This window comes from Eriocheir sinensis, chromosome 4, assembly GCF_024679095.1.
Source record: "Eriocheir sinensis breed Jianghai 21 chromosome 4, ASM2467909v1, whole genome shotgun sequence".
Taxonomy (NCBI): domain Eukaryota; kingdom Metazoa; phylum Arthropoda; class Malacostraca; order Decapoda; family Varunidae; genus Eriocheir; species Eriocheir sinensis.
The window spans coordinates 14,474,206-14,500,495 of NC_066512.1; the positions used below are offsets into that span (position 1 = coordinate 14,474,206).

Sequence of the window (26,290 nt, forward strand, 5' to 3'; positions counted from 1 at the left end):
AAAGCTATCAACTGTTAGCTACCTTATCTTGCTACGTTTCCTCCACTTCCTCCTCCTCCACGTCCTCCCCCTACTCCTTCACCTCCTCTTTTTCCTCCTCCTGTTCCTCCTCCTACTTGTTCTCCTTCTCCTACTCCTTATCTGTCTTTTCTTTCATCTTAACAATGAAATAAAAGTTCATCTCGAAATACCTTTTCCTCTGCGTCGCTAACCTTTCCTTTATCCTGAGCCGTCTCTTACGATAAATTAAATCTCTTCCGCCTCCTCCTCCTCCTCTTCTTGCTCCTCCACCTCGTTCTCTTCCTCCTCCTCCTCCTCCTACTCCTCCTCCTCCTCCGCCTGCTCCTCCGCCTCCTATGCCTCCTCCTCCTCCTCCTCCTCCTATGCCTCCTCCTCCTCTTCCTCCTTTCCATTTACCTTCTTAAAGTAATTATCGTTTATCTTCCCCCCTTCATCCACCAGCGAGTGGTCACCTTATCGGCCAGTACGTTAGTCTGTTATCTTCGCCGTAATCCCCGCCTTCATTAAATCTCCCTTCCTCTTCCTGGCGGTTCTTCCCTCGTCGCCGCCGAACAGACATTCTGGGTCACAAGTTACAACTTTATCTTAATCGTAAATGAAGCTTTATTTCATCCACCCTTCCTCTTTTATGTGGTTACAGAGTTTCTGCCTTCTGATTCTTCCAGCTCCTCCTCCTCCTCCTCCTCCATTATTTTCAATCCTTCCTGCACACAATTTTTTTTATTATATTCGGTCTTTACCTTCTATTACCATTTCATTTTTTTATCTGAATCTCTCTCTCTCTCTCTCTCTCTCTCTCTCTCTCTCTCTCTAAGTCAGTCGTGTTATTTCCTCTACTATGGGCTGGTTTGTTATCAGTCTTCACACAAACACACACACACACACACACACACACACACACACACACACACACACACACACACACACACACACACACACACACACACACACACACACACACACACACACACACACACACACACACACACACACACACACACACACACACACACACACACACATACCACACACACACACACACACACACACACATATGAGCACTATCTAATAAAACTTTAGCATTTTTTTCTTTCCTTCTCCCTCTCTCTTTAATTACTACCACTCTAGTATCCCGTCCTCCCTCTGCGGACGAAATGGACTCCCTTCCCTATCAACAAAAGTTAACTACTCTCTTAGTCTTCTCAAAACTCTTAATTCCTTTTCCTCCTTCTGCTCCACTTCCTCCCACCGTCTTTCTCCTCTCCCTCTTCCACTCACGTTACTTTTCTTTCCTTACTTTTTCTTTCCACCATCTCTTCCCACACCCTATTTTATCCCTAGTCTCTCTCTCTCTCTCTCTCTCTCTCTCTCTCTCTCTCTCTCTCTCTCTCTCTCTCTCTCTCTCTCTGATTTATCCTTTGTGACGTCATATTTGAGTGATTTATTTTATTCTTTTAGTATTTTTTCGGTTTCCCTTTTAGTCAGCATCTATTTGTCTACTTTCCTTACTCTGGGTCGGCGTTTGTGGGCCTCCATGGCTCTTTGTCTATGTAAATTATTTTATTTGCTGTTTGTTTATATACTGATCATCCTTTTCATCTCAAATATGTCCACTTTTTCGACTGCTAATTTTATGATAACTATACTATAAAAATTAATATTTCTATTTGTTACTGATTTTATGCGGAATATAGACTACCGGGTTATACGATATTTAGTCACGAGAGAGATAACAGACAGGGTGGAGGCGTTATCTTATATATCCACAGCTGTCGCCATCCAGCATCCGTGAAAACAGATATCATTACCAATGTGGACACTGTCTTCATTGAAATTAAAAATATGTCTCGTAAAATAGTAGTTGGACTAGTCTATAGACCGCCAGGGCAAACTCTTGCTATCGACCACGCGTTGAGTGAATTAATATTAGAAACAAGTAGCAGTTGCGAGGCAGTAATTGTGGGGGACTTTTAACTTGCCAGTGAAAAGATGGGGCGATCCGTTGAACTCTCATACAGGGGTCGACCTGTACACAAATTTATTAGAAAGTGATTTACATCAACACGTTCAAGAACCGACTCGGGAAAATAATATGCTTGACCTTATCTTTTCAACGACAGCTGATCTAGTTAATGAAGTAAATGTTGGTCCCGTTTATGGTTCTAGCGATAACTGAATAATTACATTCAGCATCAAGATGAATGAACGTAAAGTAATTGCTAGTAAAGAAAAGGTGCCAGATTATCAGAGACCAAAATTCGTAAGACTCCGATCAATTTTAATTCATTTTGACTGGACTGTAATATCGACGGAAACAGATATTGATAAATCGTGGGAGGCCTTCACCACAATATTGAACAATGCCATAAGCATATGCGTACCCTATTGTAACAGACGTTCAATTATTGAGAAGAAACCCAAATGATGGAATAACGAAATTAAAATAGCCTCACTCTTAAAGCAAGCGTATACAGTATACATATCAACCCAGAATGAGTCTGACAAACTAGAGTTGGACAGAACTCCCCGCGAAACCAAGAAATTAATATAACAAAGCAAGAAAAAGCTTGGAGAGTATATAGCGGAAAGAAGTAAAGCTAATCCTAAAGATTTTTTTAGCTATGTAAATTATAAAATGTCACTCACTTGTAGTATCGGACCGCATGCTAATGAAAATGGTAACCACACGACCGATAAAAATGAGAAAGCTACAATCCTAAATAACTTTTTCGCATCCGTATTTACCGACGAAGATTGTTTATCACCTCAACCGCCGGAGGGTAGAAGGATCAAAAAGATTTTAAATGCCGTGCTCATCGTATAAAGTGACTTCTTACGCATAATTGAAAAGATTAAAGTAAGCAAAGCTTCTGGTCCAGACAAAATTACCCCTAAAATTTTAAAAGAAATCAAACAACAAATTTGTAAACCGCTTTTTATCTTATTCAATAAATTTTTAACAGCTGGAAAAGTTCCGTCGGATTGGGAACTAGCAAATGTCACACTAATTTTCAAAAAGGGGGACAAGTCTCGTCCAGGAAAATATTGACCAATTAGCCTGACATCGATTGTTTGTAAGCTAATGGAGACTATCATTCACGACAATATGGTCAAGTTCTTAGAAGAAAATATAAATGACTCGCAACATGGTTTCCGTAGTAAACGTTTTTTCATTATATTTTTGAGGAGCTCGATGAAAGCAGATCAGTAGATATCATACATTTAAATTTTCAAAAGGCATTTGATAAGGTCCCCCACAAACTGTTGCTCAGTAAACTATTGACGCACGGTATCTCAGGTAACATTCACAATTGGCTTGTGGACTGGCTCTTTGATCGGAAACAGAGAGTAGTTATTTTAAACGGTGTTTCATCTAACTGGTTCGATGTCAGAAGCGGTGTACCTCAAGGATTACTGCTTGGTCCCATGCCCTTTTTCATTTATGTTAATGATATAGATGATGGGCTCGCTTGCAAAATATCAAAATTTGCTGATGACAAAAATTGCTGGTAAGGTAACTACGACACTCGACGAAGAAGCATTACAATCAGTTCTAGATCGACTTTCACGTTGGGCCAATCAATGTCAAATGAAACTTAACGTTGACAAATGTAAAGTGTTACACATCTGAAATAATAACAATCGCGTTCAGTACGTAATGAATGGCCAACAACTTTCTGCTGTAAGTAAAAAAAAGGATCTTGGAATCACTATATCAAGCGATTTAAAGCCCAATCAGCATTGTTCAGAGGTAGTTAAAAGCGCAAAACTTGGTTGGCTTCATCGGACGAGTCTTTAATAATAAATCGGAAAAAAAGTAATATTAAAACTGTATAACTCGCTGGTTTGACCCCATCTTGAGTACTGTGTACAGTTTTGGTCTCCCTATTACAGAAAAGACGTAGAAAAGTTAGAACGGGTTCAACGAAAATTAACAAAAATGATTCCTAGGTTGAGAAATTTTTCTTATGAACAAAGGCTTAAATAAATAAATCTATTCAGCCTATCAAAACGAAGAATGCGAGGCGATCTAATGGAAGTGTTTAAAATGTTTAAAGGATTCAGTGATATTAATGCGGAAGATTATTTCACAATTGATCGATCAAATGGAACAAGAAGAAATTACAATTTCAAATTAAGTGGTAAAATATTCTCGTCGCACGAAGCCAAACACTTCTTCAATCGAGTCGTTAATGTTTGAAATTTTGTACCCTGTGATGTCGTTGATTGTACAACAGTTACGGCCTTCAAGAATAAATTAAACAAGTATTTTGAATCCAACCAACAACTACGATATTACTCAGTCGTAATAACGATAAGTTCTTTCGAATACTGGTGTCCTTGTTCGTTTTTATCGCCCGGTTAGTGGTAGCAGTAATGGTAGTTCTTTCCTCTTTCCTATATAATTTCCATGCAGTTTTTCCATGCTGCATGTTTTTTTTTTTCCTTTCCTGCCAGCTTTGGCTGGAGGGATGAGGGGGTGGGGAGGATCCTTCGCCTTTGTTGTCCTTCATCTTTCACCTTTGATTAGATAGTTAGTTTAGCTTGTCACAAACAGCCTCGTAAGGATTATCAGGTCTGCTGTTGTTTGTTCTTCCTTTTATGTTTCTTTGTGCTTCTTTTCCTCTTGTTCTTCCTCCTCCTCTTCCTTCATTTAACTCTTCGCATCTCTTCCAGATCTGTTTTTCTCGTTTGACCTTTTTCGCTGCTACCCGTGAAGGAGGGGACGTGGAGGGGAATGGGCAAAGGGAAGGGAGAAAAGGGAAGAGGTAAAGGGGAAAGCGAGAGAAGGAAAGAGGTACGGAGAAGGAAAGAAGAGGTTGTTGGGTGAAGGTGCCGAAAAGCAGTGAAGGGGGATGAAAGAGAGGAAGAAAAAGGAAGGGAGTGACAATAACGGAGACGAGGTGAGGAATGTGTTGGAAAGAGGGAGGGGGAGGAGAAGAGGTGAAGGGGACGGAGACGAGAGGAGTGTGAGGGAGAGAAGGGAAAGGAAGAATTTTGGAGGCTGTATAAATTTGTTGGCTTCTGGTTTCTCCTAACACTGAAGTTGTCTTTGTGTGTGTGTGTGTGTGTATGTGTGTGTGTGTGTGTGGGTGGGTGGGTGGGTTTGTTTGCTTGTTACTCTTCCAACAAATCATTAAAACTTTTATATTATTGTGCTTTGAGTTAAATTTCATTGACTTTTCAGATTTGACTACAGTGTAATGATATCGCTGTTCCTCTATTTACAGAATCTTGAAACACACACACACACACACACACACACACACACACACACACACACACACACACACACACACACACACACACACACACACACACACACACACACACACACACACACACACACACACACACACACACACACACACACACACACACACACACACACACACACACACACACACACACACACACACACACACACACACACACACACACACACACACACACACACTTTTGAAATTCAACATATATGTTCTCAGTTCTCTCCTTTTTCACCATTCACACCACAACCATCACCACCATGAACACCACCAACACCATAATCCTCCCGCCAGCCACCAAGCCCTTCAGGGCCTTTGCTGCACGCTTCACGCCTCGCTCCTTCGTAGTCCAAGAGCGCTCACTCGCGGGAAGACCTTCCCACAACCACATGATTACGACTCGCTGGCTTAATGCCCTCTCGCGCCCTCGCCATAAGTTTACCTGGCATTCACGCGGCGCGGGTGGTGGCTGTGTGTGCTCGGCCTGGTATTTACGTTCGTTCTGTGCATCAGTGGTGTGTTGTGCGTTCTCTCAAATGATTTTCCTTATTTGTTGTAATTCCATTGTGTTGCCTTTTGTGGACTGAAGCTTCTTCTCTAATGTAGCATGTTTCATGTGTTGATGTCAAAAGAATATCACGGAAATAACAACAGTGAGTGAAATAGCTGTAGCAAAAGAAGACAAATTAAATTTCTCTCAGCGAGCAATTGTTGGGCAGCGAGCTAATTTACATAAGAACATAAGAACGCAGGAGTCTGCAAGAGGCCGGTAGGCCTGTACGAGGCAGCTCCTTTGACCCTAAGCTCCCGTGTATCTAACCCCACCTAATATCGCTGTCCATGAATTTACATAGTCTATTTTTTAATGTGACCATTGTATTGGCACTCACCACGTGACTGCTAAGCCTATTCCACTCATCCATCACCCTGTTTGTAAACCAATTTTTGCCTGTGTCCCTGTTGAATTTATATTTGAGTTTATACAACTCCGATGTACTTTTTCTTCACCTTCACCACCAGTTGCCTAACAATTGTCGCTTTGCCTTTTAGATTAGACAGATTAGCTTATTTTCTGTTGCGTTAATTACTGACAACTTTCTTAACCTAAGCCTCCTTGGGAACACATTTAGGAGGGGACGGCAGATCGCTACCGGTCTACTGCCAGCGATCTGACCTGGAGATGAGACAAGGGCCACACCGCCTCGCCGCCCCAGCTTACATGTTTCTGGGCTCAGTGTCCTGACTCTTGCTTATGGCCCCACAGCCTTTTGTCTACCAGCGTGTTGATGTGGAAATCAGTATTAGCCATAACAACAAACCTAACACTGGTCTCCTCTAACATGACATTTCTTTATCCGTATGACTTAAATTCTTTTAGGCTCCGTGAGTATCAAGTCACCTGTGAACCCAAATTTCCGTGTTTGTTTGCTCAAAATTAATGAAAAGACAACTATCAAGTGGGATTCTTTTTTTATTATGTTAGAGCCTCTTAGTCTGCCTCCTTTACCGTTGAAAAGATGCGCCTGGTCTGTTAGATATGAAGGTCACGCCCACATCTCGTGGTGTACAGGTAACAGCTTTAGGAAGTCCTCCCCCCTCCCTCCTGACGCCGCCCCCATGCAGGTCACTGCCGTGTCTCCCTCCCACGGCTGCGTCTTACCTGGAAGATGTTACTTGTAGGCGGGAAACACCTGCCACCTGCGAATCACCCGCCGCCGCCCCAACAGTTGGCCGCCCACTCACTCCAGCTTAAAAATACACACACTCATTCTTGTGATTTTGAATTACTTGAGAGAGCACAGCGCCGCGCCACGAAGATGATACCATCACTGAGGACGAAGCCCTACGAAGAGCGACTCGAGGGACTCAACCTCTTCACGTTGGAAAAGAGACGATTGCGGGGAGACATGATACAAGTCTTTAAGTACCTGAACAAGCCCAGCAATGTTGATCACTCCAAACTCTTCACGCTACAAACTAACCTGAGGGCAAGAAAACGGAAAAACAATTCAAGGAAAGCGATGCAATACCGACATCGGCAGGAGTTATTTCTCGAATAGAGTTGTTCGCCATTGGAACAGCCTCCCTGCAGAAGTGGTTAGTGCAGAGACCATCAACTCCTTCAAGAAACACATTGATCGCCACTATGCTGCATCGGGAGTGAACTGAACGTATCCAAGAGTAGGTACACAAGTGCTTTAATCCTTCCCTGCATGCCACTCCTGTGGAAAACGGATTGATTAAATCACGGAAAGCAAGCAGCATAGTTATGAGCCAACAGGCGTTCTGCTGCCTGCTAGTCCATGCTTCCATGTTTCCTGACCCCCCCTAACGGCAAAACTAAAAGACTAGCCAGACAAAGAAGCAGAAGAAAGAGTCATGAGCCGCACTGAACCTCACGTACACAGACTACAAAGGGACAACACGCTTGGTCAATAAACCGCCCCCCTGTCCTCCTCCTTGACGACCTCCACCTCCCACTTCCCTAATCCTCCACCTTCACCCCGACTACCTCCAGCAATACCACTGCCACCACCTCCTCCAACAAAACCACCACCTCCCCTCCCCACACCGCTCCTTATCATCCACCTTCATCCCGACTACCTCCAGTAACTCCAATGCATGCCACTATCTCCTCCAACACAACCACCACCACCACCACCTCCATCTTAACAACTACCATCTAATAACAACAGAGTCTACCACCACCATCACTAATACCAACATCTATACGACCCAGGCTTTTTTTTCTAACATTTTCACGCCCACACAGTCAATGACTCTTGCATTTTTGTGCCTTACCTTATCCCTACAGTACTACTGCAACATTTTCTACTACTATTTCTAGAGCAACTACTGCAATTACTAATATTTCTACTACTACTACCACTACTATATCTACCTCTACTACTACTACTACTACTACTACTACTACTACTACTACTACTACTACTACTACTACTATTACAACATCAACAACAAAACAGCAACAACATAAACAACAGCAACAACAACAACAATTGATACTACTACTACTACTACTACTACAACAACTACTACTACTACTACTACTACATAAATGATACCTCCACCCATGCTTATTTTCCCGATACATAATCATGGAGGGCTCCATAGCTTGGAGGTCATTAACCCCAACTCTGTTCGCTAATGACTGTGGCATCCAACCATATCACTAATACTACCTAGCACTAAATCACCTATCATCTGTTACGTCCAGATCCCCCTTTCCTTCCCTACTCAAGTCACTCTCGACCCACCCTAATGTCACTCTCCACCACTGTGGCTTCACAGTCCATATTGGAGATGTTGGTGGCTTTTGGGAAAGAGTGTCTGGTGCCCCTGAGACACAGGATGGCCGACCTGAGCAGGGAGAACGAGAGGCGACACCTCATCCAGGCGACAACGTGGCTCCTTGGCTGATGCTTCTTTTCTGAGATTAGTTCCGCGAGGCGTGCGTAGAAGCATTGGGCCCTGGGACCCATCCCGCCGGATGTGGTGAAGACGAGGGGGGTGAAGCTGCCCTGATCCACATGTTGGATTCTTTCACCGTATGCCCTTGTCTTCTCCTGCTCGTTCCTGTGGTGGGCGGCTTGCAGGGGCAGCTCACGGTGATAGGCAGCCATCGGGTCGAATATGCGGACGTCCATGAACGCCCGCTGTCCGCGCACCCAGAATCCGCGGGCACTTACATCCACCCGTGCCTCCTGTGGGGTATTGGCCGTCCTGTACCGAAGGTGTTCGCCGTACAGGGGAAGCAGTGCCGGCTCGGTACTGACATCTTGGCGTACCTCCCCGGGCATGCTGGCTGTCAGATCCCTCACTTCATCGTGTCGAATACAGACGAAGCCTCCTTTTTTACATGTCATGGTGTGGGTGACATCATTTGGTGATCCACATGCACAGAGATCAGGCAGTCCCTCAATCGGCCAGCCATATCTCAGAGCAATGGCGTCGACAAATTCTTGTTTGTTGAGGCTGAAGCCCTTTGCTCTGATTGGTAATGACGTTAGCCAGTTAGAGGCGCCTGCCACCTGTGCTGTGTGTATGTTTCTACCCATTTCTGTGGACAGGTGGTGTTTAAGACGGTCCAGCTCGTCTTTTTGGGCCTGTTGCCTTTCTTCTGAGATTTTTCTTTTAATATCTCTTATTTCTGTATGGTCTATCTCGCCCTCTGCCTCTTGAGCGATGATCCTGTTGATGAGTGACCTGGTAAGGCTGATAGAGTTTTGGTTCTCCTTATGAGCCAGCTTCTCAGGGTTGGTGATCCCCATCCCACCCAGTCTTGGGGGAAGTGCTAGCATATCCCTCTCCTCCTCCCCCAAAGCATGAGATTTCACTAGCACTGGCAAGAATACATTCTTGACGGCACTTTCCAGTGGTTGGAGGAGTGGGCTGATGCCGGGGATGGTGCGCATCAGGAACTTCCACCGATGTTGGATGCCGTGGGTGTACGCTGAATGGGCAGCGTGTGGCTCAGTCTTGGCAATGTCAGACAAAGCTTCTATTTCTTTCATCCATTCAGCTACTTTGTCTCCTACGTACTCCTTCTTATAAACCTCTGTCCCGATCACTGCACCTAAGTGTCGTTGTCCGTCTTTTGTCACAATGACGCCACTTCCTCTAAAAGTTTCTGCGGCATGTTCATAATGTTCAGGTTTGACAATAAGGACATACTTGGTGGCGTTATGGATGTATCCTATCTCTGGGCCGGCGGTGTTCACAGTGTCCCACCACCCTTTTAAGTCTGAGATTTTACCAGCACCTGAGAGGTCATCCGCATTTTTGGAGAACTGATAGGCCCAGAGCGTACATAGCCATGGCTATTGGGTCACCTTGTGTTGTTCCCTCAGATGATTTTAACACTCACTTTTCCACTGTGGCTATTTATGTATAAGTCGGTCGGGTATGTATAGATGTTTTCGACATACATAACTAAGCTAGGGCACTTGGTTTTAATGTTGTGTATCATAGTCTTTCTATTTATTGTGTTGAAGGCATTTTTGGCGTCAACAAAAAGCACTGCTTCACACTCCACGTGGTCAGATATCTCCCGCATGGCATGGACTGCTGCTTCTCCTCCTGCCTGCTGCCCCGCACAAACTTGTAGGATCCCTGCTGCCATTCTCACATCTTCTTTGACGACAGCTATGATGCATTTGCCTACGATGTGCCGCAGGACTTCTCCGACTCCTATAGGCCTGCATCCCGGCCTCTTGTCCAGGGAAATGAGGTGGCATGCAGTCAGGGCGTCCACATAATGGCAGCTGGAGGAAGCGAGTTTTCTTGCCAGTGCTGCAATGGTGTTGCGCAAGTCACCAGCTGCATTGCCAAAGTAGGCGCTGCTCAGCAAGCATCGCCATCCCCGTGCATCAAGTCCTGAGGGCCCCGCGCTGCCACGAGTCTGGAGGGCCTTCTTTCACACCATCTCTCCTGTTATCCTTTCGTATATAACTGGATTCGGTGGTTGGTGACATCCTGCCAGTCTCAGTCCCTTCAGGTCACTCGGTGGAGGATGTTTTTCCTTGAGTTGATTGATCGTGTCCCTGGTGAGTGAAAGCACACCCCGTGTGGAATTTTCTGACAAGGCTCGTGTTGCAGACGCAACGTTGCCTTGTCGCATTTTGTCTGCAAACTTCCGGGCCCTGTCTTCTGTGGAGGTGTTGTTTTGTTTGGGGTCCGGGGAGCCTCTCCTGTACTACTACTACTACTACTACTACTACCACTGCTACTACTGGTACTACTACTACTGGTACTACTACTACTACTACTACTACTACTATTACTACTACTACTACTACTACTACTACTACTACTACTACTACTACTACTACTACTACTACTACTACTACTACTACTACTACTACTAATAATAATAATAATAATAATAATAATAATAATAATAATAATAATAATAATAATAATGCTACTATGACTACGACGACGACTACTACTTTTAATGCTACTTCTCTTATTACGACATGAACAAAAAACATAACCACAACCACTACCAATAATAACAATATTCCCAAAACGACTTTCACTGATATAAAAGCACGAAATTCTTATTACCTACTCTTTCACGGCTTCATCTATTTGTGCCGGCTCTCGGATGGAAGGGAGGTGGTTGTGGTGGCGGTGGCGGTGGTGTTGGCGTTGGCGGCGGCGGCGACGGCAATGGTGGCGACGCTGAGGCAGGCTCTGGTGGCACCCGTCCCTCCTCCTTGTAGTAATCTCTCCCGAAATGCCTGTGCGTCGAGAGAGAAAAGGTGGAAAATAGGAGGGTAGGAGAAACTCGGGGTCTCGCTAATAGCCGTGAAGAACTTTGATAGGAGGTGAAGGCTGCTCATGTACCGTGTTATTAAACTTTTTTGCCGATTAATGCGGGAACATCGTTTTTATTTTTACCCTCAACGTTTTTTTTCTGGAAGACCAAGATAAACTACAGTTCTTTTAGTTTATCTGTGTATTTTTCTCGCTTGCTTTATATATAACATTACCAACTACAGCTAACTCTTCTTATATTTTTCTTCTTCACCCTCATTTTTCTCTACAAACATGTTTGTGTCTAATTTGTTTCCCGTGTTTTCCAACAATGTGTCTTATTTTTAGAGTCTCTAGTTTGAACCGTCCTCGTCCTATTTTTTTCCTCCCTTCAATTTGACAAGTGTTTAAGTGTCACCACTAATCTCCTTCTCCCCAACCTGCATTAATAAAGTGGGCTAATGCATCCTCTTTGATGTTGTTGCCGCAAATATTTTACGGACGGCGTGCACGAGTGTTCATTGCTCGCACGTATCTCTTGTTCTTGCTTTCATGCACGCTTTTTTTGTGATGTGTATAAGTCTTGCTACTTTTTTTGCCGCTCCACTGTCATATTTGTTTACCCTACTTTTCGTTCGGTCTTTTTCGTCCCTCACACTTTTCACTCCTTCATTCCCCCTATTCTCCTTTTTTTTCACTCGTAATAATCTTCCTCCAATAACATATGTTGGCAGTCAATTGTCTCGGCTCATATCCTCTATGACACGAAAGTGAAGGACGAAAGAGCTTCTTATTATACACACAGCGTATTCTCTTTTCCTTAATACTCTTCCTCTTCCTCGCCCTTCTCCCTGTTTTCCTCCTCCACCTCCTCCTCCTCCTCCTCCTCAAATAGAGATTTCATTACGGAATATAGATTACCGGGTTATACCATCTTTAGTCATGAAAGGGAGAACAGACGGGGTGGAGGCGTTATATTTTATATCCACAACTCTCTCCATTCAGTATCCGTGAAAACAGATATTATAACCAATGTAGACACGGTCTTCATTGAAATTAAAAATAAATCTCGTAAAACAGTAATTGGACTTGTCTACAGACCGCCAGGGTAGACTCATGATATCGACCACGCATTAAGTGAATTATTATTAAAAACAAGTAGCAGTTGCGAGGCAGTAATTGTTGGGGACTTTAGCTTGCCAGTGAAAAGATGGGGTGAACCGTTGAACTGTCATACAGGGTTCGACCTGTACACAAATTTACTAGAAAGTGATTTACATCAACACATTCAAGAACCGATTCGGGAAAATAATATACTTGACCTTATCTTTTCAACGACAGCTGATCTAGTTAACGAAGTAAATATTGGTCCAATTTTTAGTTCTAGCGATCACCGAACAATCACATTCAACATCAATATGAAAGAAAGTAAAGTAACTCCTAGTAAAGAAAAGGTGCTTGATTATCAGAGAGCGAATTTTGTAAGACTCCGATCAATTCTAAATAACTCTGACTGGACTAAAATCTCGGGGGAAACAGATATTGATAAATCTTGGGGGGACCTTCACCACAATATTGAACAATGCCATAAGCATATGCGTACCCTATCGTAACAGACGTTCAGCTTTTAGGAAGAAACCCAAATGGTGGAATAACGAAACTCAAAATAGCCTATCTCTTAAAAAACGCGTATACAGTAGATAAATATCCACTCAGAGTGAGGCTGACAAACTAGAGTTGGACATAATTCGCCGCGAAACCAAGAAATTAATAAAAAGAAGCAAGAAAAACCTTGAGGAATATATAGCGGAAACGAGTAAATCTAATCCTAAAGAATCTTTTAGCTATGTAAATAATAAAAAGTCACTCACTTGTGGTATCGGACCGCTTGCTAATGATAATGATAACCACACGAACGATGAAAATGAAATGGCTACAATCCTAAATAACTTTTTCGCATCCGTATTTACCGACGAAGATTGTTTATCACCTCAACCGCCGGAGGTTAGAAGGACCGAAAAGGTGTTAAGTGGTTTGCTCATCGTAGAAAGTGACATTTTACGCACAATTGAAAAGATTAAAGTAAGCAAAGCTCCTGGTCCAGATAAAATTACCCCTAGGGTCTTAAAAGAAATCAAACATCAAATTTGTAAACCGCTCTCCATCATATTCAATAAATCTTTAACAGCTGGAAAAGTTCCGTCGTATTGGAAACTAGCAAATGTCACACCAATTTTCAAAAAGGGGGACAAGTCTCATCCAGGAAACTATCGACCAATTAGCCTGACATCGATTGTTTGTAAGTTAATAGAGCCTATCATTTGCGACAATTTGGTGAAACTCTTCGAAGAAAATAATATAATAAATAATTCGCAACATGGCTTCCGTAGTAAACGTTCGTGTTTAACTAACTTACTTGAATTTTTTCATTACATTTTTGAGTTGTTCGATGAAAACAGATCAGTAGATATCATATATCTGGATTTTCAAAAGGCATTTGATAAGGTCCCCCACCAATGATTGCTCAGCAAACTATTGGCGCACGGTATCTCGGGTAACATTCACAATTGGCTTGTGAACTGGCTCTCTGAGCGGAAACAGAGAGTAGTTCTAAACGGTGTTACATCTAACTGGCTTGATGTCAGAAGCGGTGTACCTCAAGGATAAGTGCTTGGCCCCATGCTCTTCTTAATTTATGTTAATGATATCGATGATGGTCTCACCTGCAAGGTATCAAAATTTGCTGATGACACAAAAATTGCTAGTAAAGTAACTGCGACACTCGACGAAGAAGCTTTACAATCAAATCTCGATCGACTTGCACGATGGGCCAATCAATGGCAAATGAAATTTAACGTTGACAAATGTAAAGTGTTGCACATCGGAAAAAATAACAATCGCGTTCGGTACGTAATGAATGGCCAACAACTTTCTGCAGTAAGTAAAGAAAAGGATCTTGGAATCACTATATCAAGCGATTTAAAGCCCGGTCAGCATTGTTCAGAGGTAGTTAAAACTGCAAACAAATTGGTTGGATTCATCGGACGAGTCTTTAATAATAAGTCGGAAAAAATAATATTAAAACTATAATTCGTTGGTTCGACCCCGTCAAGAGTACTGTGTACAGTTTTGGTCTCCCTATTACAGAAAAGACATAGAAAAGTTGGAACGGGTTCAACGAAGAGTAACAAAGATGATTCCTGGGTTGAGAAATTTATCATATGAACAAAGGCTTAAAGAAGTAAATTTATTCAGCCTATCAAAACGAAGAATGCGAGGCGATCTAATAGAAGTGTTTAAAATGTTTAAATGATTCAGTGATCAAATAGAACGAGAAGAAATCATAATTTGAAGATAAGTGGTAAAAGATTCTCGTCGCACGAAGCTAAACACTTCTTCTTCAGTCGAGTTGTTAATGTTTGGAACTCTCTACCCTGTGATGTCGTTGATAGTACAACAGTTACGGCCTTCAAGAATAGATTAGACAAGTATTTTGAATCCAACCAGCAACTAAGATATTACTCATTGTCGTAATACCGTTAAGTTCTTTCGGATACTGGTGTCCTTGTCCGCTTTTATCGCCCGGTTAGTGGTAGCAGTAATGGTAGTTCTTTCCTCTTTCCTACATAATTTCCATGCAGTTTTTCCATGCTGCATGGTTCTTTTTCCTTTCCTACCAGCTCTGGCTGGAGCGATGGGGGGGGGGAAGGAGCCTTCGGCTTTGCTGTCCTTCATCTCCCACCTTTGATTAGATAGTTAGTCTAACTTTTCACAAACAGCCTCGTAAGGACCAGCAGGTCTGCTGTTGTTTGTTCTTCCTTTGTGTTTCTTTGTGTTCCTCTTGGTGAAAGAAGTGAAGGTAAACAACACCCTTTCACCTCGACATCACTAACTTAAACAAAGCTACGTTTTCGAAAAAGGTACAATTCGTGACTTTTCAGAAACTCTCTCTCTCTCTCTCTCTCTCTCTCTCTCTCTCTCTCTCTCTCAGATGTTTTAATAATGTATGGGTCAGTGGAGTTTCTCTCGTGTATTTTTTTTTTTTTTTTTAGCATGCAGAGCAACTGCGTAACACTCACCGCCCCACCCCCACCCCACCACTACCACCACCACCACCACTATTTCACCGCCAACATTTTTATCGTTGTAATGCCTGACACTATTGATCCTCCACTGCTTCTTGGTATTGTCGAGACAAACAGACAGAAAGACAGATGATTGTAATTTCTATAATACGACGGGCTAATGTGTGTAATCGCAGACGGGTAGATATATCTCCCATCTATTTTCGTGTGTACGTAATGACACACACACACACACACACACACACACACACACACACACACACACACACACACACACACACACACACACACACACACACACACACAGAATAGACCGAGGATATTTAGTGTTGAAGAAGGTGACAGCTGAGTGTTGTCGAAGAATAGGGGATAGGTGTTTGGAAGATTATGTCGAGTTGATAGGTGTAGAAATTGAGTTTTGAAGCATTGAAGGACACAAGGCTCCTTCTACCCCAATCGGAAATGATAGCAAGGTCTGAGGTTAAGAGTTCTGCAGCCTTCAGTCTGGAGTCATGTACTACCTGTTGGGATGGTCTTCTGTTGAAAGAAGTTGAATAATGCAGAGTGGAGTCGTCGGCGTATGAGTGGATAGGACAGTTTGTTATGGAAAGAAGATCATTGATGAATAACAGGAAGAGAGTGGGTGATAGGACAGAGCCCTGTGGAATACCACTGTTGATAGGTTTAGGGGAAGAACAGTGACCATCTACCACCGCAGAGATAGAACGGCCGGAAAGGTAACTGGAGATAAAGGAACAGAGAGAGGGATAGAATCCCAAAGAGGACAGTTTAGAAAGCAAATACTTGTGCCAGACTCTTTTGAAGGCTTTCGATATGTCTAGCGCAACAGAGAAAGTTTCACTGAATCGGCTAAGAGAAGATGACCAAAAGTCAGTTAAGAGAGCAAGGAGATCGCCAGTAGAACGCCCCTTGCGGAACCCATACTGGCGATCAGATAGAAGTTTTAAAGTGGAATGGTGCTTTTGAATCTTTCGGTTAATGATTGATTCAAAAGCTTAAGATAGACAGGAAAGTAAAGCTATAGGGCGGTAGTTTGAGGGATTGGAACGGTCACCCTTCTTAGGCACAGGCTGTACGAAGGCGTACTTCCAGCAGGAAGGAAAGGTTGATGTTGATAGGCAGAGACGAAAGAGTTTGACCAGGCAGGGTGTCAGCACGGAAGCACAGTTTTTAAGGACAATATGAGACACTCCATCAGGTCCATAAGCCTTCTGAGAGTTGAGGCCAGATAGGGCATAGAACACATCAATAGGAAGAATATTAATAATAGGCATAAAGAAGTCAGAGGGGGGATGAGTAGGAGGAATATGCCCAGAATCGTCAAGGGTGGAGTTCTTACAGAAAGTTTGAGCGAAGAGTTTAGCCTTAGAGACAGATGAGACGGCGGTGCTGCCGTCAGGGTTAAGGAAAGGAAGGAAAGAGGAATAAGTGAAATTGGAGGAGATATTTTTGGCTAGATGCCAGAAGTCATGGGAAGAATCAGAGAAAGCAAGGTTTTGGCATTTTCTATTAATGAAGGAGTTTTTGGTAAGTCGGAGAATAGATTTGGCACGAAATATTAAAAGTTCAAGAAGAGAGAGATCTGGGATTGATAATACAAGATAATCAACAGTCAGAGAGTCATGTAAATAGGATATTCGGAGGTACGTATATAATGGCAAAAAAATATAGGAATAGCATTCCACTACATGGATAAGGATATGATGAAAAAGATGATTACCACTATGATTAGACCAAAGTGTGAATATGCGGAAACTGTGTGGTCTCCCCATAAGAAGAAACACGTGAAAAAGCTAGAAAGAATACAAAGGATGGCAACGAAGATGGTTCCAGAACTGAAGGGATTGTCATATGGTGAAAGGTTAAAGGAAATGAACCTGCCAACATTGGAAAAAAAAAGGGGGAGAAGTTATACAAATTTATAAATAGTGGAATAAAATGGAAGAAGTAGATAACGAGTTGTTACCAAGAGAAGTAAGAAACACCAACAACACACGAGGACACAGCAAAAAACTTAGAAAAGGAAGATGTCTGAGAGACAAAAAAAATATAGCTTCCCGCAAAGAAGCATAGAGGTTGGGAACAGACTAAGTAAGGATGTAGTATCGGCGACGCGTGCACAACTTTAAGGAAAAACTGGACAAGTATAGATATGGAGACGGGACCACACGAGCGTAAGCCCAGGCCTGTAAAATTACAACTAGGTAAATTCAACTAGGTAAATACACACACACACACACACACACACACACACACACACACACACACACACACACACACACACACACACACACACACACACACACACACACACACACACACACACACACACACACACACACACCCCGCCTTGTATTAACATATCTTCAGATGCCTTCATATCGCTCACAAAAGAGAGACAAGCCGCTTTGCCCGCCGCTCAAAGTATCTCTTGCGAACTAACGAAAGAAATTCTCCCTTCCATATCTTCTAACGCTCTGCATACATAAACCTTTCGCTCCGTTCCGTGTTAGAGTTGTATGATCTCGTCCTTATTCGCCTCGTGCGTTGCGGGATCACGGGGCCCAAAGAAAACGTGGTGCGGGAGAGCTCAGCCAAAATCCAGAGTATTGACGGCGGCTCCAGCTTCGCGCGAGGCTGGACTGAGGGCTTCCTGATTTTTGGGATGGAAGGGTAGAGTTTACTGAGTTCTTAGCAGTGCGCAGAGTGTTTATCTTGGACAGACGGTGAGCCATGGACGAGGAGGAGGAAGAGAAGTGAGGAGAGAGAACGGAAAGGAATTGGCATAACGGAAGAGTAGGCAAAGGAGGAAGAGGAAGATAATTAGTTAAAAAAAAGGAGACTGGTACTAGAGTAATAGCAAGTGGGATGAGGAAGAAAACCAAGTGGAGGTAAATGACTAGGAGGAGGAGGAGACGGAGTGCGAGTAATGATGAACTGGCTAATGAATTAGTGGCCATGCAAGAGGAGGGGAAGCGAGAGGAGGGGAAGAGAAAAGAGGATAAATGGGAGTAAGAATAAATGGTGATGCAAGAAGAGGAGGAAGATGATAATTATGGTGAATTATAAACAGGAAGAGAAGGACGAGAACGAGAAGGAGTGTGTGAAGATGACAGGCATGAAGAGGAGAACGAGGACGTGAACGAGGAGGGAGAGAGGAAAAGGAGAGGAGTAATGGGGAAAAAATGAGGAGGAAAAAGGAGGCAATAAAGAGAGGGAATAACGAGAGGATGGAAAGCCGGCTACGGTGACATGAGGAGGAAAATGTAGCGAAAGGAGGAAAAAAAAAGGAGGAGGAAGATAGACGGATGGTTGCTGGGAAAGACTGAGAGAGCAAGGGAGGACGTGGAAAGATTGGATGAGTAGGAGGAGGGGGGAGGAAGGTGAGCAGTAGACCATGAAGAAGGAAGCGACGAAAAGAGGAAGAGGAGGGTTGATAGAACGGCTGAGAGAGAGAGAGAGAGAGAGAGAGAGAGAGAGAGAGAGAGAGAGAGAGAGAGAGAGAGAGAGAGAGAGAGGAGAGAGAGAGAGTCCTAAAAAACATGTGAATGAGTCACACCATCTGCGCGTTAATGAGACAGAAGGAAAGAGATGAAAAAATGGAGAAAATAGATGACGTATAAGGGCGCCAGGGAATCGAGAAGACACAGACAGCAGAAAAAAAAGGAAGGAGAGGAGGGGGTGAAGAAAGAAAAACGGAAATCTGGACCAATTGAGGGGAAGATAGTAAATGGACGTCGAGGGGAGAATGGACGAAGAACACGTAGTTTTAAGTTAGATAAATTCAGATTTAAGAAGGTCAGACAGACATAGGCAAGAAGAGGTTTATTTTTAGAGTGGGGGATTATTGGAACAGACTTGGCGGTCATGTTATGAATACAAAAACAATAGATACATTCAAGTAGAGGTTGGATAAATTCATAGTTAGCGAGTTTAGGTGGGGTTAGGTTTATAGAGGCTGCCTTGTATAGACCAACTGGCCTCTTGCAGACTCCCTATGTTTTTATATTCTTATATATTTTTTACTCTTAATATTTGCAAGCCATTTTAAACTCTCTCTCTCTCTCTCTCTCTCAACGAAGGAGGGTCACTGGTCATTTTTAAGGCTCGTTTTGGATTTATATATTTACTCTGCGTTTCGGAAAGACGTGAACCCAGAGTGGAAACCCGCAGCTCACGCTTCTTTCGTCTCCTCTTCGTTTGCGCCCTCTTCGTCATTCTCTTCTTTCTTCTTTTCCTCCTCCTCCTCCTCCTGATCCTGATCTTCCACCTCGTCCTCCTCCTCCTCCTCCGGTATGCGGTTGAAGTGTTTTCACCTCAGGGAACTAGACGCCCCTGCCTTACATAGTCTCAGGTCACCCCTGGACAAGGTGTAATACCTGATCTGTCTCCCGTGCCAGGGTCATGGTGAAGCAGTGGTGGATTGGACTGCAGGTAGAGGATCTCTTTATGAGACAATGGCTGGAGTTCCAGGGTCCTAGTTAGCTGGATCGTGCTTAATTATTTAGGAATGCGGTGCAGAGGAGTGTGGCGACCTCTGCACTATAAAGCCTCCCTGGGAGCCAGTTGTCGGTGAGAGCTCCCCGTCCCTTTCCTCTAACGACGGAACTCCCATCCCTATTTTGCACAGCAGCTGGGTCTTGTTCTTTTCTCCTGAAATATGTGTCTTCCGTGGGCTTTATGAGGTTGTACCTCCTGGCTTCTAGGTGGAGTTTCTGAGGGTTTTTCTTATACTCAAACAATATTTCAGCTTTTTGGTCTCTGGAAGGGCGTCTGATACTCTCTAGAGCTGGTGGAGAACACCTGGTGACAGGTGCCACTGGCCAGGCATCGCAAGGGTCGCGGAGTTGTGTTAGACGTTTCGGAAAGTGGAACCGAATTGTTGGTTCCTCTCCTCCCTTACCAGCTTTGTTCTGGGTGACTACGCCGGCCCCGTCCTATGGGACAAAACTACGAGGACAATAGCTGAAAAGTGCCGGGTTGTGAAAGTCTCTCTCGTGACCGAGGCTCAGGACAAGCGATTGGTCTTTGAGGCGTTTTCAAGACCTTGTGGGAGCGAACTCCCAGTATTGGAAGCATCCAACACAGCAGTATCTAACTTACATGCACTTTCTTTATCCATTTCAATATATGGTCACACTTTAAGTAATTTCGAGAGCGCTTTTTGATATTTGCCCAAATTGTGAGCCTGCATCAATTTCTTACTATGACTTCGACACTGCGTAAGTGTGACGTCTGCCCCGGACGATTTTCAGCTCGGTACTTCCAGTTGAGTAGAACTTATCGCCTATGTGCTCAAAGATTTAGACTTACGATTGCTGTGACCGAGTGGAAAAACAAACACCATGCTCTTGAAAGGAAGTTTGAAGCCCTTCAGAAATTTGTTGCGAGTCATGTGGCAGTGACTCCACCATCGATGGTGGAGAGGCCCTCCACCAAGACTGTGCCCCCTCTAAACGACCCTCCTGCTTTACGGAAGGACGAGTTACCTGCCTCACAGGTTAACTCCCAGCCTGCCTCACAGGCTAACCCCCAGTCTGCCTCACAGACTAACCCCCAGCCTCCCTCACAGCTAACTCCCAGCATGCCTCACAGGCAAACTCCCAGCCTGCCTCACAGGCTAACTCTCAGCTTGGCTCACAGGCTAACTCCCAGCCTGCCTCACAGGCAAACTCCCAGCCTGCCCCACTTAACGGTTCTCTTCCTGCTTCACAGGCAGGCAACAAAACATTTACTGATTCCCACTATCTTCAATAGGTTCCAATTGCTGACAGACACCATGGAGGATGAGTGTGAGACTCGCCAGTTGGGGACTCCATAGTGCCAGGTGGTTGAGTTTTGTGGTCGTTCATCAAACGGCCGCAGAAAACGTTACTGTTATGCAGGTGCCAGACTGGGCGACATCACTGCAACGTGCAATGATGTCACGAGTAACGCCGACCGAAACACCCTCTTTGTCATTCACGCGGGCACAAATGACGTAAGGACAACCCGTTCTGTGGAACTGCTTTAAAAATACCGCCACATGATCAAGCAGTATAAACGAAAAAACGGATGCCAGTAACATCATAATCTCAGGAATCCTCCCGAGGGTCGGTGCCGAATCTAGGTTTTACAGTAAGGCCTTCAGCATGAACAACAAACTTCAGTCCCTTTGCTCAAAGAAAACGTCCAGTTTGCTCAGTTGTGGAACAATTTTTACTACGATTCGGACTTGTTCCTTGCCGATGGCATCCACTTAAACCCTGTTGGAGGCTGCTCTGTGACCAAGTGGCTCTTCGAAAGCCAAAAAACGCCAAGGTGAGAACACCAGCAGCTCCACCGTGAGGGAGCACTCAACCCGCGCAACCCCCGACTTGAATCATATTAAAGCTTGCTATATAAACGTAACAAGTTTGAAGACTTAAGCCCCGTTCACACTGCCGACTCTGGGCCACGACAACCCAGCGACTTTTCCATTTGACAAGTTGGTTCCCATGCTCCAAGAAGGGGGGGGGGGATGTTTTATTGGGGTCTTGGTGTCATGCCGACTGTCTGGGACATTCGGCCAACTAGTTGCCAGCATGTTGTGCTAACCCTCACGACTCCAGACTCCCGTCACGACGTCGGCGCAGCATTCGGCAACAGTCTCAAGACCTCTTTCAAGATATGCCCGACCCTTTCACATCAACACCCAAGACCTCGTGTACCCTAGAGTCGTGGGTAGTCGTGGCTCAGAGTCGGCACAGTGCGAACGGGGCTTTAGAAGCACTCGCAGCTACAAATAATTATCACATCATCGGAGTCACAGAATCTTGGATAGACACTTCAAATAGAGATTTCATTACGGAATATAGATTAATGATTATACGATTTTTAGTCATGAAAGAGAGAACAGACAGGGTGGAGGCGTTATCTTATATATCCACAACTCTCTGCATCTTGTATCCGTGAAAACAGATACTATATTCAATGTGAACACGATCTCCATTGAAATTAAAAATGTATCATAAAATAGTAGTTGGACTAATCTATAGACCACTAGGGCAGACTCTTGATATCGAACCACGCGTTAAGTTAAATAATATTATAAATATGTAGCAGTTACGAGGCAGTAATTGTGTGGGACTTTAACTTGCCAGTGAAAAGATGGGGCGAACCGTTGAACTCTCATACATGGCTCGACCTGTACACAAATTCATTAGAAAGTGATTTACATCAACACGTTCAAGAACCGACTCGGGAAAATAATAGACTTGACCTTATCTTTTCAACGACAACTGATCTAGTTAAGGAAGTAAATGTTGGTCCACTTTTTAGTCCTAGCGATCAACGAATAATCACATTCAGCATCAAGATGAAAGAAAGTTAAGTAACTGCTAGTAAAGAAAAGGTGCCAGATTATCAGAGAGCGAATTTCATAGGACTCCGATCAATTCTAAATAATTATGACTGGACTATAATTTCGACGGAAACAGATATTGATAAATCGTGGGAGGCCTTCACCACAATATTGAACAATGTCATAAGCGTATGCGTATCCTATCGTAACAGACGTTTCACGTTTAAGAAGAAACCCAAATGGTAGAATAACGAAATTAATAAAACAAAGCAAGAAAAAGCTTTTAGAGTATATAGCGGAAACAAGTAAATCTAATCCTAAAGATTTTTTTTTGCTATGTAAATAATAAAGGGTCACTCACTATCGGACCGCTTGCTAATGATAATGGTAACCACACGAACGATGAAAATGAAATGGCTACAATCCTAAACAACTTTTTCGCATCCGTATTTACCGACGAAGATTGTTTATCACCTCAACCGCCGGAGGTTAGAAGGACCGACAAGATTTTAAGTGGTGTGCTCACCGTAGAAAGTGACATTTTACGCACAATTGAAAAGATTAAACAAAGCAAAGCTCTGGTTCAGATAAAATTACACCTAGAATTTTAAAAGAAATCAAACATCATTTTTTTTAGACCGCTCTCTATCTTTATTCAATAAATCTTTAACAACTGGAAAAGTTCCATCGTATTGGAAACTAGCAAATTTCACACCAATTTTCAAAAAGTGGGACAATTCTCATCCAGGAAACTATCGACCAATTAGCCCGACATCGATTGTTTGTAAGATAATGGAGACTATTATTCACGACAATATGGTGAGATTCTTCGTAGAAAATAATATAATAAATAATTCGCAACATGGCTTCTGTAGTAAACGTTCGTGTTTAACTAACTACTTTTTTTTTTTTTCATTATATTTATGAGGTGTTCGATGGAAGCTGATCAGTAGATATCATATATCTGAATTTTCGAAAGGCATTTCATAAGGTCCCCCACAAACGGTTGCTCAGGTAGCATTCAGAATTGGATTGTGGACTGGCTCTCTGAGCGGAGACAGAGAGTAGTTCTGAACGGTGTTTCATCTAACTGGCTTGATGTCAGAAGCGGCGTACCTCAAGGATCATTGCTTGGTCCCATGCTCTTCTTAATTTATGTTAATGATATCGATGATGGGCTCACTTACAAAGTATCAAAATTTGCTGATGACACAAAAATCGCTAGTATCGTAACTACGACACTCGACGAGGAAGCATTACAATCAGATCTGGATCGACTTGCACGTTGAGCCAATCAATGGCAAATGAAATTTATCGTTGACAAATGTAAAGTGTTACTCATCGGAAATAATAACAGTCGCATTCAGTTCGTAATGAATGGCCAACAACTTTCTGCAGTAATTAAAGAAAAGGATCTTGGAATCACTATATCAAGCGATTTAAAGTCCAGACAGCTTTATTCAGAGGTAGTTAAAACGGCAAACAAATTGGTTTGCTTCATCGAACGAGTCTTTAATAATAAATCGGAAAAAGTAATATAAGAACTGTATAATTCGCTGGCTCGACCCCATCTAGAGTACTGTGTACAGTTTTGGTCTTCCTATTCCAGAAAAGACATAGAATAGTTAGAACGGGTTCAACGGAGAGTAACAAAAATGATTCCTAGGTTGAAAAATTTATCTTATGAACAGAGGCCTAAAGAAGTAAATTTATTCAATTGATCGATCAAATAGAACAAGAAAAAAAATAACAATATCAAGATAAGTGGTAAAAGATTTTCGTCGCACGAATGTCGTTAATGTTTGGAATTCTCTACCCTGTGATGTCGTTGATAGTACAACAGTTACGGCCTTCAAGAATAGATTAGAAAAGTATTTTGAATCCAGCCAGCAACTAAGATCATAGTCGTAATAACGTTAAGTTCTTTCGAATACGGGTGTCCTTGTCCGTTTTTATCGCCCGGTTAGTGGTAGCAGTAATGGTAGTTCTTTCCTCTTTCCTACATAATTTCCATTCAGTTTTTCCATGCTGCTTGGTTCTTTTTACTTTCCTGCCAGCTTTGGCTGGAGGGATGGGGGTGGGGGTGGGGGGGGGAAGGAGCCTTCGCCTTTGCTGTCCTTCATCTTCCACTTTGATTAGATAGTTAGTGTAGCTTGTCACAAACAGAACAGCCTCGTAAGGACCATCAGGTCTGCTGTTGTTTGTTCCTCCTCCTCCTCCTCCTCCTCCTTTCCCCCCTAATCATCTTCTTCCTCCTCCGATCCATTTCCTTTGCTCGTTCTTTCTTTTCCTTTTTCCTCCATAACTCGTTCCCTCCCCTGTGGCTGTTTCCTCCCATGGTCAGCGGTACCTCTCGGCCGAGCCTCTTCTGTTCGGGAGAGGAAATTTGAACCCCTAGACTATTTTCCTTAAACGCTTAACGCCCCCCCCCCCTTTCTCTCTCTCTCTCTCTCTCTCTCTCTCTCTCTCTCTCTCTCTCTCACACACACACACACACACACACACACACACACACACACCTTTTTTTCACATTTCCTTTGGTCAAGACATAACCTGGCTCGTCTAATACTTACATTTTAAGCTCATATCGTATTTTTTACTTTTGCCGCTGCTTTCCCCGCATCCTCTGTTAGGAATTTAATTAAATCCTTTTATTACGCCTTCTTCTTTCGTTTACCTAATGCTTTTCCTCCTCCCCCTCACAAATCTTTTTTTGTTCGTCTCTCCCTCTTTCCATGGTTATATTAGGAGGAAAGAGAAGAGCGGTACGAGAGGAACAGGTGAATCAGGTAAAGAGGTTCACCTGACCTCCTTTTCCCTGGAACCGTTATTGCTTGGCAGGTAAAGCAGCGGTCAGGGAAAGCACCCTCGCTTAGTGTTCGGGGAGGAGGGAAGGAGGCGGTCACCAACATCTTGTATTTCGACTCCTTTGAATAATTCTGCCTTATAGAACCTATATTTAACTCATTTTTATGTACATGTACCTTTTTTTCTATTGTCAGTAGTGTGTAATCGTTGATATTGATTTTTATTCAAATACATAATTTATATATATATATATATATATATATATATATATATATATATATATATATATATATATATATATATATATATATATATATATATATATATATATATATATATATATATATATATATATATATAGTCTCCGAATTATTATTTTATTTTAAATGGGAAGTGTAGTCTGCACTCTTCAAGAATTAATTATTGTTTTAGACTTTTTCGTATTTTCCGTTAATGCTTTACTTACATTTGGTTGTTGTCTCCGT

The 26,290-nt window shown here is 43.0% G+C and overlaps 1 protein-coding gene across 1 annotated transcript in view; it reads left to right on the forward strand.

Annotated features, from left to right (window-relative positions):
- Window positions 1–26,290, forward strand: part of LOC126982241 (synaptogenesis protein syg-2-like) — a 291,624-nt gene that overhangs the window by 182,433 nt on the left and 82,901 nt on the right. The window lies entirely within an intron of this gene.